The sequence below is a fragment of the Lolium perenne genome, chromosome 4 (genome assembly GCF_019359855.2).
Source record: "Lolium perenne isolate Kyuss_39 chromosome 4, Kyuss_2.0, whole genome shotgun sequence".
Classification (NCBI taxonomy): domain Eukaryota; kingdom Viridiplantae; phylum Streptophyta; class Magnoliopsida; order Poales; family Poaceae; genus Lolium; species Lolium perenne.
The window spans coordinates 173,203,763-173,215,621 of NC_067247.2; positions in this window are offsets into that span (position 1 = coordinate 173,203,763).

Sequence of the window (11,859 nt, forward strand, 5' to 3'; positions counted from 1 at the left end):
TGGAAGCCATACCTACAAAAAGTGCTGATGGTGAGACCTCTTTAAAAATGCTTTTAGATATTATTTTTCCTAGATTTGGAGTTCCTAGATATATTATGATAGATGGAGGTTCTCATTTTATTCACGGTGGTTTTAGATAGACTCTTGCTAAATATGGTATTAATCATAGAATTGCTTCCGCTTATCATCCTCAAACTAGTGGGCAAGTAGAACTATCAAATAGAGTAATTAAATCTATCTTGCAAAAGACTGTTAATAAAACTAGAAAGAATTGGGCTAGTAAATTGAAGGAAGCACTATGGGCTTATAGGACTGCTTATAAAAATCCCATGGGAATGTCACCTTATAAAATGGTTTATGGAAAAGCTTGTCATTTACCTTTAGAACTAGAGCATAAAGCTTATTGGGCTGTTAGAGAACTAAATAAAGATCCTAAACTAGCCGGTAATAAGAGGTTGCTGCAATTAAGTTCTCTAGATGAATGGAGAAGTGAAGCTTATGAAAATGCTAAACTCTTTAAAGAGAAAGTTAAGAAATGGCATGATAGAAGGATTATCAAAAGAGAATTTAATATTGGGGATAAAGTCCTATTGTATCGGTCTCGTCTCAGATTCTTTGCAGGGAAATTACTCTCGAAATGGGAAGGACCATATGTTGTTGAGGAGGTGTATCGTTCAGGAGCAATTAAAATTAGCTCTCTCCAAGGCAATGCCACGCAAGTGGTGAATGGACAAAGACTCAAGCACTATATCTCAGGTGATTCTTATAATGTAGATGTTGATGTTATTCGAGTGGAAACACCGGAGGCTTTCATCAAAGGTCAAATTGACAGTCCGCTAGAACCCGACTTTGAATAGGTAACAGTACTGGTAATAAAAAGTTCGCGATTTACTTTCCGAACAATGTTTTTGCTGTTTTTGGAAAATATGAAAAATTACGAGATCGAAACTGAGTGGAGGAGACGCACGAGGGCGTGCCCCCATAGGCCGGCGCAGGCCCCAGCCTGGCCGCGCTGCCCTATGAGGACACCGCCTCGTCGCCCCTCTCCGACTCTGGTTCGACCTGGTACTTTCCGTTTATTGTGAATTTTTTTACTATATAATCCCCCGGACCCCTGGAGGTCCGTATATCATTTTCTCGACGTGTTTTGTTTCGAGCTATTTCTGCCAGGATTTGTCTTTGATCTAGAAGCACCATGGCCTCCGACAACAAGGGCAAAGGGCCTTCGGAGGAAGAAGTGAAAAGGGTGTCGTCAAAACAAGGGCAACAAGCTGTTGGGAGTAAGCAAATCTTGGTGGGATCTGTTGACACTCGACGTTCTTTCTCTCATAACTTGCAGGGACCCTTACCACCTGCTCTTGGCCTCGACTCTTTCCCTGTGCTGGAAGAAGCTCTACGGACTACCGATGAGTTTTGTGATCAATATCGGGCACTAAGAAGAGAAGTGGAGATACTCCAGGAGGAGAATTACGGACTCCGTAGAATGCTGGAATATTACTCGATACCCATCACAAGGTCGCCACCGCCAACTTCAGATAACAATGAATCTCTTCGGGTCTTAGTGCAGAATTGCCAAGCCGAGAAGCTGAAGCTGAAGGAGATCTGTAAGAAGCGCGGGAGGGATTCATCACCATCACCGCCAAAGGAGTAATTCATCATCGGTATTGGCATCCCCTTGGTTTGTTCCAAGCTTGGGGGAGTGCCGCGGTATCACATCATCACCACCTTTTACTTTTTACTATCAAGTAGTGTCATATCATGAGTAGGGAAGTTATCATATAAGATGGGTTGCAGTGTGGAAGTATCTCTCCTTTAGTTGGTTGTCTATGTATCCCTTGGTGTGAGTTATCGTTATGAAATATTAATGAGAAGTCTTATCATTTACATATTGCACATCTTATTTTAGTTTGCAATTTCTAGTATATGATTGATCTTGATTTTAGTATTGGTACCACTTTGGGAGCATTGAGTAAATCTATTTGGTTTTGGCAAACATAGCATTGGTCAATAGCAACAACACCTTGAGGTTTAAGTAGAAAAGAGAAATACATATAGTTGTTTCATTGTGTTCCTTTCTTGTTAGCTCATAGCTTATTATTCTGAAGTTAAAATTGTTTGTGCTTGTAAGAAAGATGCATGATCATGTCTATCACATGTATATTTGTTTGTTTCCCTCAACTCTTATGCTTGCTAATTAGCCTTGCTAGCCAAAGACCTGTACTGAGAGGGAATGCTTCTCGTACATCCAAACCTGAACCCAAACCTATGCCATTTGTGTCCACCATATCTACCTACTGCATGGTATTTTCTGCCATTCCAAGTAAATACTTCATGTGCTACCTTTAAACAATTCAAAATTTATTACTTCTTATTTGTGTCAATGTTTTATAGCTCATGATGAAGTATGTGGTGTTTTATCTTTCAGTCTTGTTAGGCAGCTTCCACTAATGGACTAGTGGCTTCATCCACTTATCCTATAATTTTGCGAAAAGAGCTGGCAACGGGGTTCCCAGCCCCAATTAATCAACTCTCATTAATAATTCTCTTCACATGTTTTGCCCTGATTCATCAGTAAGCAACTTAATTTTGCAATAGACACTCCTCCATGGTATGAGATTGTTGGAAGGCACCCGAGGATTCGGTTAGCCATGGCTTGTGTAAGCAAAGGTTGGGGGGAGTGTCATCCTTAAATAAACTAAAGTACATGTGTAAACAAAAGAGAAGAGGGATGATCTACCTTGCTGGTAGAGATGACGTCCTTCATGGGAGCCGCTCTTTGGAGGTCTGTTTGGCAAGGGGGTTAGAGTACCCGCTACCAGTCGTTGACAACAACAAACACCTCTCAAAACTTTACTTTTATTCTCTTTATATGATTTCAAAACTGAAAAAGCTCTAGCACATGATTTAATCCCTGCTTCCCTCTGCGAAGGGGCTGTCTTTTACTTTATGTTGAGTCAGTAAACCTATTCCATCCATCTCAAGCAAGCATTTGAGTTGTTGTGATCAAACCATTATATTGTGATTTGCTTCATCATGTCTTTACTCTTCCTTGTTTAGTAGAAGTTTTATCTGAATGAATATAGCTTTGCAAGTTATCAAAGATCATTATGATTGAGTATGCAAGTTTACCATAAGCTTTAACATAAGAGCGCTGCTCAATAGATGAGTATAATCTGTTAACTGTTCTCTGACCAAGAACGAAGGTTGCCATCACCAACTATGATTTCTTATGCATCTTTATTTGTGATTACCTTATACTTGTTTCAAGTTGAATTATATGAGGAAGTTGTTTACTAGAATGTTTTGTGTGAATGAATATGATGCTTCTTGTCCGTATTTTATTTATCGACTCTTCACTCCATAAACATGTGGTCCTGTTTACCGAGTTCAGTTTCGCTTGGGGACAAGCGAAGTCTAAGCTTGGGGGGAGTTGATACGTCCAATTTGCATCACTATTTTATATCATAATTTGCTGTTATTCATTGATATATTTCATATTTGGAGATGATACTTATGTTATTTCATCTATTTTGCATGTTTCATGATTATTTGGGGATCGCACACCGGAGCCAGGATTCTGCTGGAAAAAGCACCGTCAGAATGCAATATTTCGGAAGATCAACAGTTGAAGGAAATTATACGAAAATTCCTATTTTTCCAGATGACGAAGGGAGCCAGAAGGGGGAGCTGAGGAGGGCCGCCATGGGCCCCCCTCACAGGCCGGCGCGGGCCCTGCCCTGGCCGCGCCGCCCTGTGAGGAGGGGGGCCCACAGCCCCTCTCGCCTCCTTTTCTTCGCGTATGCCTTCGTCCCGAAAACCTAAGCCAGAGGGGTACGTCGAACAGAGCCACAGCCGCCTCTGCGGGGCGGAGAACACCAGAGAGAAAAGAGCTCTCCGGCGGGCAGGAATCCACCGGGGAAATTCCCTCCCGGAGGGGGAAATCGACGCCATCGTCACCGTCATCGAGCTGGACATCATCTCCATCACCATCACCATCATCTTCATCATCATCACCGCCGTCTCCACCGCTGCACCTCGTCACCGCTGTAGCAATTTGGGTTTGATCTTGATTGTTTGATAGGGGAAACTCTCCCGGTGTTGATTTCTACTTGTTATTGATGCTATTGAGTGAAACCATTGAACCAAGGTTTATGTTCAGATTGTTATTCATTATCATATCACCTCTGATCATGTTCCATATGATGTCTCGTGAGTAGTTCGTTTAGTTCTTGAGGACATGGGTGAAGTTTAAATGTTAGTAGTGAAGTATGGTTGAGTAATATTCAATGTTATGATATTTAAGTTGTGGTGTTATTCTTCTAGTGGTGTCGTGTGAACGTCGACTACACGACACTTCACCTTTATGGGCCTAGGGGAATGCATCTTGTACTCGTTTGCCAATTGCGGGGTTGCCGGAGTGACAGAAACCTGAGCCCCCGTTGGTATATCGATGCAGGAGGGATCGCAGGATCTCAGAGTTTAAGGCTGTGGTTAGATTTATCTTAATTACTTTCTTGTAGTTGCGGATGCTTGCAAGGGGTATAATCACAAGTATGTATTAGTCCTAGGAAGGGCGGTACATTAGCATAGGTTCACCCACACAACACTTATCAAAACAATGAAGATTAATTAGCCGTATGTAGCGAAAGCACTAGACTAAAATCCTGTGTGTCCTCGAGAACGTTTGGTCATTATAAGTAAACAAACCGGCTTGTCCTTTGTGCTAAAAGGGATTGGGCCACTCGCTGCAATTATTACTCTCGCACTTTACTTACTCGTACTTTATTCATCTGTTACATCAAAACCCCCTGAATACTTGTCTGTGAGCATTTACAGTGAATCCTTCACCGAAACTGCTTGTCAACACCTTCTGCTCCTCGTTGGGATCGACATTCTTACTTATCGAAGATACTGCGATACACCCCCTATACTTGTGGGTCATCAGTCCCCAACACACCTAATACACTTGTCAGATGTATAGGTGCACTAGTTCGGCGAAGAGATAGTGAAATACAAGTAGTATGGATGAATATGAGCAGTAGTAACGGCGCCAGAAAAGTGCTTGCTAGCGTGCAGTTGATGGTAGTAATATTGCAGGAAGTAAAGATGCAGTAAAACAGTAAACAAGCGATGATTGCAGTATTTGGAAACAAGGCCTAGGGATCATACTTTCACTAGTGGACACTCTCAACATTGATCACATAATAAATAAGTTCTCTTCCTTTGTGCTACATATACTCTTGTTTGATAATGAACACCATTCGTTGTGTAGGGCTACTAGAGCACCTCAATGCCGGAGTTAACAAGCTCCACAACATTCAGTATTCATGTTTAAGTAACCTTTAGAGCATAATAGATCTTTGCAATTTAAACCGAGTACTAACATAGCATACACACTGTCACCTTTACACTATGAAGGGGGAATAAATCACATCAATACTATCATAGTAATAATTAACTCCATAACCTACAAGAGATTATGATCATAGCCTACGCCAAGTACTACACGATGCACACACTGTCACCATTACACCGTGAAGGAGGAATAAACTACTTTAATAACATCACAAGAGTAGCACATAGACTAATAGTGATACAAAGCTCATATGAATCTCAATCATGTAAGGCAGCTCATGAGATCATTGTATTGAAGTACATAGGAGAGAGATTAACCACATAGCTACCGGTACAGCCCTTAGCCTCGATGGAGAACTACTCCCTCCTCATGGGAGACAGCAGCATTGATGAAGATGGCGGTGGTGTCGATGGAGATGCCTTCCGGGGGCACTTCCCCGTCCCGGCGGCGTGCCGGAACAGAGACTCCTGTCCCCCAGATCTTGGCTTCGCGATGGCGGCGGCTCTGGAAGGTTTCTCGTACCGTGGCTTTTCCGTATCGAAGATTTAGGTCAGGTAGCTTTAAATAGGCGAAGAGGCGGAGTCGGAAGGGCCACGGGGGACCCACACAGTAGGGGGGCGCGCCTGGCTCCTTGGCCGCGCCGCCCACACGTGTGGGGCCACCAGGGCTCCCCTCTGGTGCCTCTCCGGTGTTCTGGAAGCTTCGTGCAATTATAAGATGTTGGGCGTTGATTTCGTCCAATTCCGAGAATATTTCCTTACTAGGATTTCTGAAACCAAAAACAGCAGAAAACAGGAACTGGCACTTCGGCATCTCGTTAATAGGTTAGTTCCGGAAAACGCATAAAAACGATATAAAGTGTGAACAAAACATGTAGGTATTGTCATAAAACTAGCATGGAACATAAGAAATTATAGATACGTTTGAGACGTATCACGAGCCCCCGAGCTTGTCGACGAAAAAAGATGTATATCTCCACTATCTTTACTATATTGCAGCACTGCGAGCCCGCCTCATTAAAAACCTTTCCAGCCCCACTCGGTGCCCCGAAAAGGAAAAGAGTGCGTCTGAAAACTCGCGGGCGTTTCAGTACATTGTAGCTTTACAAGGAGGACTATATTTCGACTATAGGCGTAAAAACGCCTGAGGTGTGCCACGTTCCAAGGATTTGGCTCGACATCTCCTGACTTCTTGTCCTTTAACCTGTATGTGCCTCCCTCGATTACTTCTGTGACGATGTAAGGTCCAAGCCACGGTGACTCGAGCTTTTCATGCCTTTGTTGATTGAGCCGCAGAACTAAGTCTCCCACCTGAAAGGACCTTGGTCGCAAACATCGACTATGGTAGTTTTTCAGATCTTGCTGGTATTTAGCGACTCGCGATAACACTTCGTCTCGAGCTTCGTCGAGTGCGTCGACGTCGTCTTCCAATGCTCTCCTGGAAGCTTCTTCATTGTATTCCGTGACTCTCGGAGAGTCATGCTCTATTTCTATCGGCAGTACTGCCTCTGCTCCATGGACCAGAAAAAACGGAGTCTCCTGTGTCGCTGTATTTGGTGTTGTTCGGATGCTCCATAACACACTCGGAAGCTCCTCTGGCCAAGTATGTCGAGCTTTTTCCAATGGTCCTAACAAGCGTTTCTTGATACCATTGAAGATTATACCATTGGCTTTCTCGACTTGGCCGTTTGTTTGCGGATGCGCAACTGATGCGAAGTGCAATTTGATGCCCACCTCTGCGCAATATGCCTTGAATTCCTTGGATGTGAAGTTGCTGCCATTGTCCGTGACGATGCTATGAGGTACTCCAAATCGAAAAACAATGCTTTTCACGAACTTTATTGCTGATGCTGCGTCTGGTGAATTTATCGGCTTTTCTTCTATCCACTTGGTGAATTTGTCGACAGCGACGAGCATATACTCGTATCCTCCTAGCGAGGCCTTGTGTAACTTTCCCACCATATCGAGGCCCCATTGAGCAAAGGGCCAGGACAATGGTATTGGCATCAGCTCTGCTGCCGGAGAGTGAGGTTTGCGGCAAATCTCTGGCACGCATCGCAAGTTCGCACTATTTCCTTCGCGTCCTCAATTGCTGTCAACCAGTAAAACCCTGCTCTGAAAACCTTGGCCGCGATAGCTCAGCTGCTTGCGTGATGACCGCATACTCCTTCGTGTACTTCCTTCAGAATTACCCTTCCTTCTTCGGGTGTAACGCATCTTTGTAACACACCTGAAATACTTCATTTGTACAATTCTCCTTTGACCACAGTGAAGGCTTTGGAACGTCTAATAACTCGCCTTGCTTCAACTGGATCGTCGGGTATTGTTTTCCTTAGGATGTATGATATGTACGCCTGCATCCATGGGATTTGCACCATCAGTACTAGATCATGTTCCTCTTCTTCTTCTAGTGTTTCTTGCACAGCCCCCGAGGATTTTTCATCCTTCTCCTTCTTTTTCGATTTCTTCGGCTTTGTGGATCTCTCTGTTATCTCCTCCCAGAACACGCCTGGAGGAATCGCGAGACACTCCGACCCGATGTTTGCAAGAACATCGGCTTCATCATTGCTCAGCCTGCTGATGTGGTTTACCTCGCATCCATCAAACAGTTTCTCCAGCTCATTATACATTTCCTTGTACGGCACCATGCTATCATTGACTGCATCACATTGGTTCATGACTTGTTGGGCCACCAATTGTGAGTCGCCAAAGATTTTTAGTCGAGTTGCACCACAAGCCTTCGCCATCTTCATCCCATGTATAAGAGCTTCGTATTCTGCCTCGTTGTTAGACGCGTTTGGGAACGTCATCCGCAAGACATACTTTAATTTGTCGCCTTCAGGTGATATTAGTATCACGCCTGCTCCAGCTCCTTCTAACCTTTTTGTTCCATCGAAGTTCATAGTCCAGGTTCTCGATAAATCTGGAGGTCCTGTATTTTGCAGCTCCATCCACTCTGCGATGAAATCTGGCAGAATTTGCGACTTTATTGCTTTTCTTTTTTCGTATGTGATGTCCCGAGGAGAAAGTTCTATTCCCCAAAGGGAGACACGACCTGTAGCTTCTGGATTGTTTAGTATATTGGATAGAGGCGCCTCGTTGACCACTATTATCGGATGCGCCGAAAAATAGTGCCGCAATTTTCTTGTGGTTGTAAACACTCCGTATGCTAGCTTCTGGTACTGTCGGTACCGCTGTTTTGAAGGCGATAAAACTTCACTGATGAAGTATACCGGTCTTTGCACTCCATGGAGTTTTCCTTCTTCCTCTCTTTCGACAACTAGCGCCATGCTGACCACCTGGGGTGTAGCCGCAATGTATAACAGGAGGGGTTCCTTCTCTTTTGGCGCCACCAAGATTGGTGGTGTCGAAATTGTGCGTTTAAGATCAACGAAGGCTCTATCTGCCTCTTCGTTCCACTGGAACTTGTCCCCTTGTTTGATTAAGGCGTAAAACGGTAGCGCCTTTTCTCCCAGCCTAGCGACGAATCTTCTTAAAGCTGCGACTCGCCCAGTTAATTGCTGTATTTCTTTCAACTTTGTTGGCTTCCTCATTGTTACGATAGCTTGGATTTTTTCGGGATTAGCTTCAATCCCTCTTGCTGAGACTAGTAACCCAAGAAGTTCTCCCGCAGGGACGCCGAAAGAACACTTCGTCGGATTCAGCTTGAGACAAAATTTGTCGAGGTTGTCGAAGGTTTCCTTCAAGTCCTCGATTAACATTGCCCCCTTTTTTGATGTTATGACGACATCGTTAATATATACTTGTACGTTTTTCCCAATCTGTGTTGCTAAGCACTTCTGCATCATCCGCTGATATGTTGCTCCCGCGTTTTTCAGACCAAAAGGCATTATTCTATAACAGAATACGCCGTAAGGTGTAATGAACGCTGTTTTGACCTCGTCCTCTTCTTTTAATCTGATCTGGTTATAACCAGAGTATGCATCCAAGAAGGAAAGACGTTCACATCCTGCCGTGGAGTCGATAATTTGATCGATCCTTGGGAGGGGAAAGTGATCCTTTGGACAATGTTTGTTGAGACACGTAAAGTCGACACACATGCGAAGGACTTTAGTGTTTTTCTTCGGGACCAGTACTGGATTTGCTACCCATGTGGCCTCTGTATGCAGCTCCTTAATGAAACCAGCTTCTCTTAGTCGATCGATTTCTGACAGCATAGCTTTACGGTTTGGCTCCGAAAAACGCCTCAGAGGTTGCTTGATTGGTCTCGCTATTGGATCCAAGTTTAGGTGGTGCTCGGCAACTTCCCTGGGTACTCCTGGCATGTCAGCTGGACACCATACGATGATTTTCCAGTGCTCACGGAGGAACTCGACGAGCGCACTTTCCTATGCGAGGTCCATGTTTGTCGCGATGGACGTCGTTTTCTTCGGATCTGTCGGGTGGATCTGCACCTCCTTGGAATCTTTCGTAGTGTTAAAGGTTGGTTCCTTGTTAAATCTCCCTACATCTGTCAACACATCATAATCAGCCGTGAGCCTTGACGCCACGTACTCTGCTTGCATCCCGAAAGTTTCTGATAGTCGATGAAAATCCTTGTCACATTTATCGGCTAGCCTGAAGCTTCCTTTGACTGTGATTGGTCCCTTAGGTCCAGGTAACCTCCATAGCAGATACGTGTAATGTGGTACCGCCATAAACCTCGCATATGCTGGTCGCCCCAATAAGGCGTGATATTGCGATGGGAAATCCACGACTTCAAACTCCAACCTTTCTATCCTGTAATTTTCTCGGGTCCCAAACTGAACGTCGAGATTAATCCTTCCTAGCGGATAACTCGGCTTCTCTGGTGTGATTCCGTGGAAACGCGTGTCAGTTGGTTTTAGATTTGCCAGGGATATGTTCATGTTCCTCAATGTATCTGCGTACATAAGGTTTAGACTGCTGCCTCCATCTATGAAAACTTGAGATACGTCGAATCATGCGATCACCACTGGTAAGATAAGTGCTGACTGCCCTGGTCGAGGAACTTGCTGTGGGTGATCCGCAATTGTGAAGCCGATGTCCTGCCCCGACCAATTTAGGTACTCTATCGTTGGTGGAGGCATCTTCTCTGCCATGAACACTTGCCGCGAGATTACCTTCTGAGCCCTATTAGATGGCCTAGCTTTCTGAATCATCGAAACCGCGCCGTTGGAGTTAGGATCCACATATGGAGGTGGGTGTGGTGCTGCCGCTATTCTGAGCTGGTGTCGATTTTCGTCCGTGACCGCGGGAGGATGTGGTAGGTGGATCTCACTCCTAGGCCCTTGGAGGTTTCGATTTGCTGCTTGAGCGTTGGCTATCCCTGCTACTCGCAACATTGCTTGAAAATTGCGGCAATCCTTCTGCAGATGTCCTGACTGCCTTCTTCCATTGTTGTCGAGATAAAAATGCATCTGGCATGGCCCGTTCATCATATCTTCGGGAGTTACGAAAGGTCTTTGAAACCTTGACCCGCTATTTTGCCTGTTATTTCGAGAATCATCTCTGTTATCGCCTCGCTGCTCATTACTTCTTTGATATTCATCTCTATTGTTTCCTCCGTTGTTTCCCCGAAAACCAGCCGATATTTGGCCAGGAGCATCTTAACTCGAGAATTGCCGAGGAAATCGCCTTCTATTTTGAAAGTTTCGGCTACGGTCCTCCTCTGGTGACCTGTGTCGCTTATTGTGAATGACATCCTCTCCGTCTGCCCATCTGTTTGCTATCTCCATCAGTGCTGACACTGTCCTTGGGTTAGTTCTCCCCAAGTCTTCGACGAAATCTCCTCGCCGAATTCCTGCTACAAACGCATCTATTGCTCTCTCGTTAGATATGTTCTCTGCCGAGTTTTTGATGATGTTCCACCTTTGGATGTACTTTCTCATCGATTCATCATGTTTTTGTCGGCACGATCTCAACTCTTCTAGTGATGCTGGTTTTTTGCAGGTTGATCGGAAGTTCTTGACGAACACATCCTCAAAACTGTCCCAGCTGTCGATGGATCCCGGAGGAAGTTTCTTTATCCAGGATCTTGCGGCTCCACTCAGGTGTATTTGAATACTCTGCATTGCTGTTGACCTGGTGCCACCTATCAATTTCACCGTCTCTAGGTAATCGACTAGCCAATCCTCAGGATCTTGTAGGCCATCGAATTTCTTGAAACTATCGGGTAACTTGAATCCTGACGGGACTCGAGTTTTTCGGACTCGCCTCGTAAAACATGGAAGTCCACACATATCTTCTTCGGCAACTTCTGGTGAATGCCGACGTTCCCTTCTTTCTTGTCGCGCTCTATCCACTCTGGCCTGAGTCGTTGTGTCTCTAGCTCCACTTGCTCTCGGTGGATCTTGCACTACTGCGGTAGGTCTCGGACTATTTTGCCTTGCAGTTCCTTTGGGAGGTGTAGCTGCGAACGCTGCTCCCATGGCTCCACATCCTGCCATGGCCATGTTATACAGCGCTTCTCTTGGATCTCCGGGAGGTGGCCTGGACGCTAGGATGAAGGCTTGCGTTGCCATG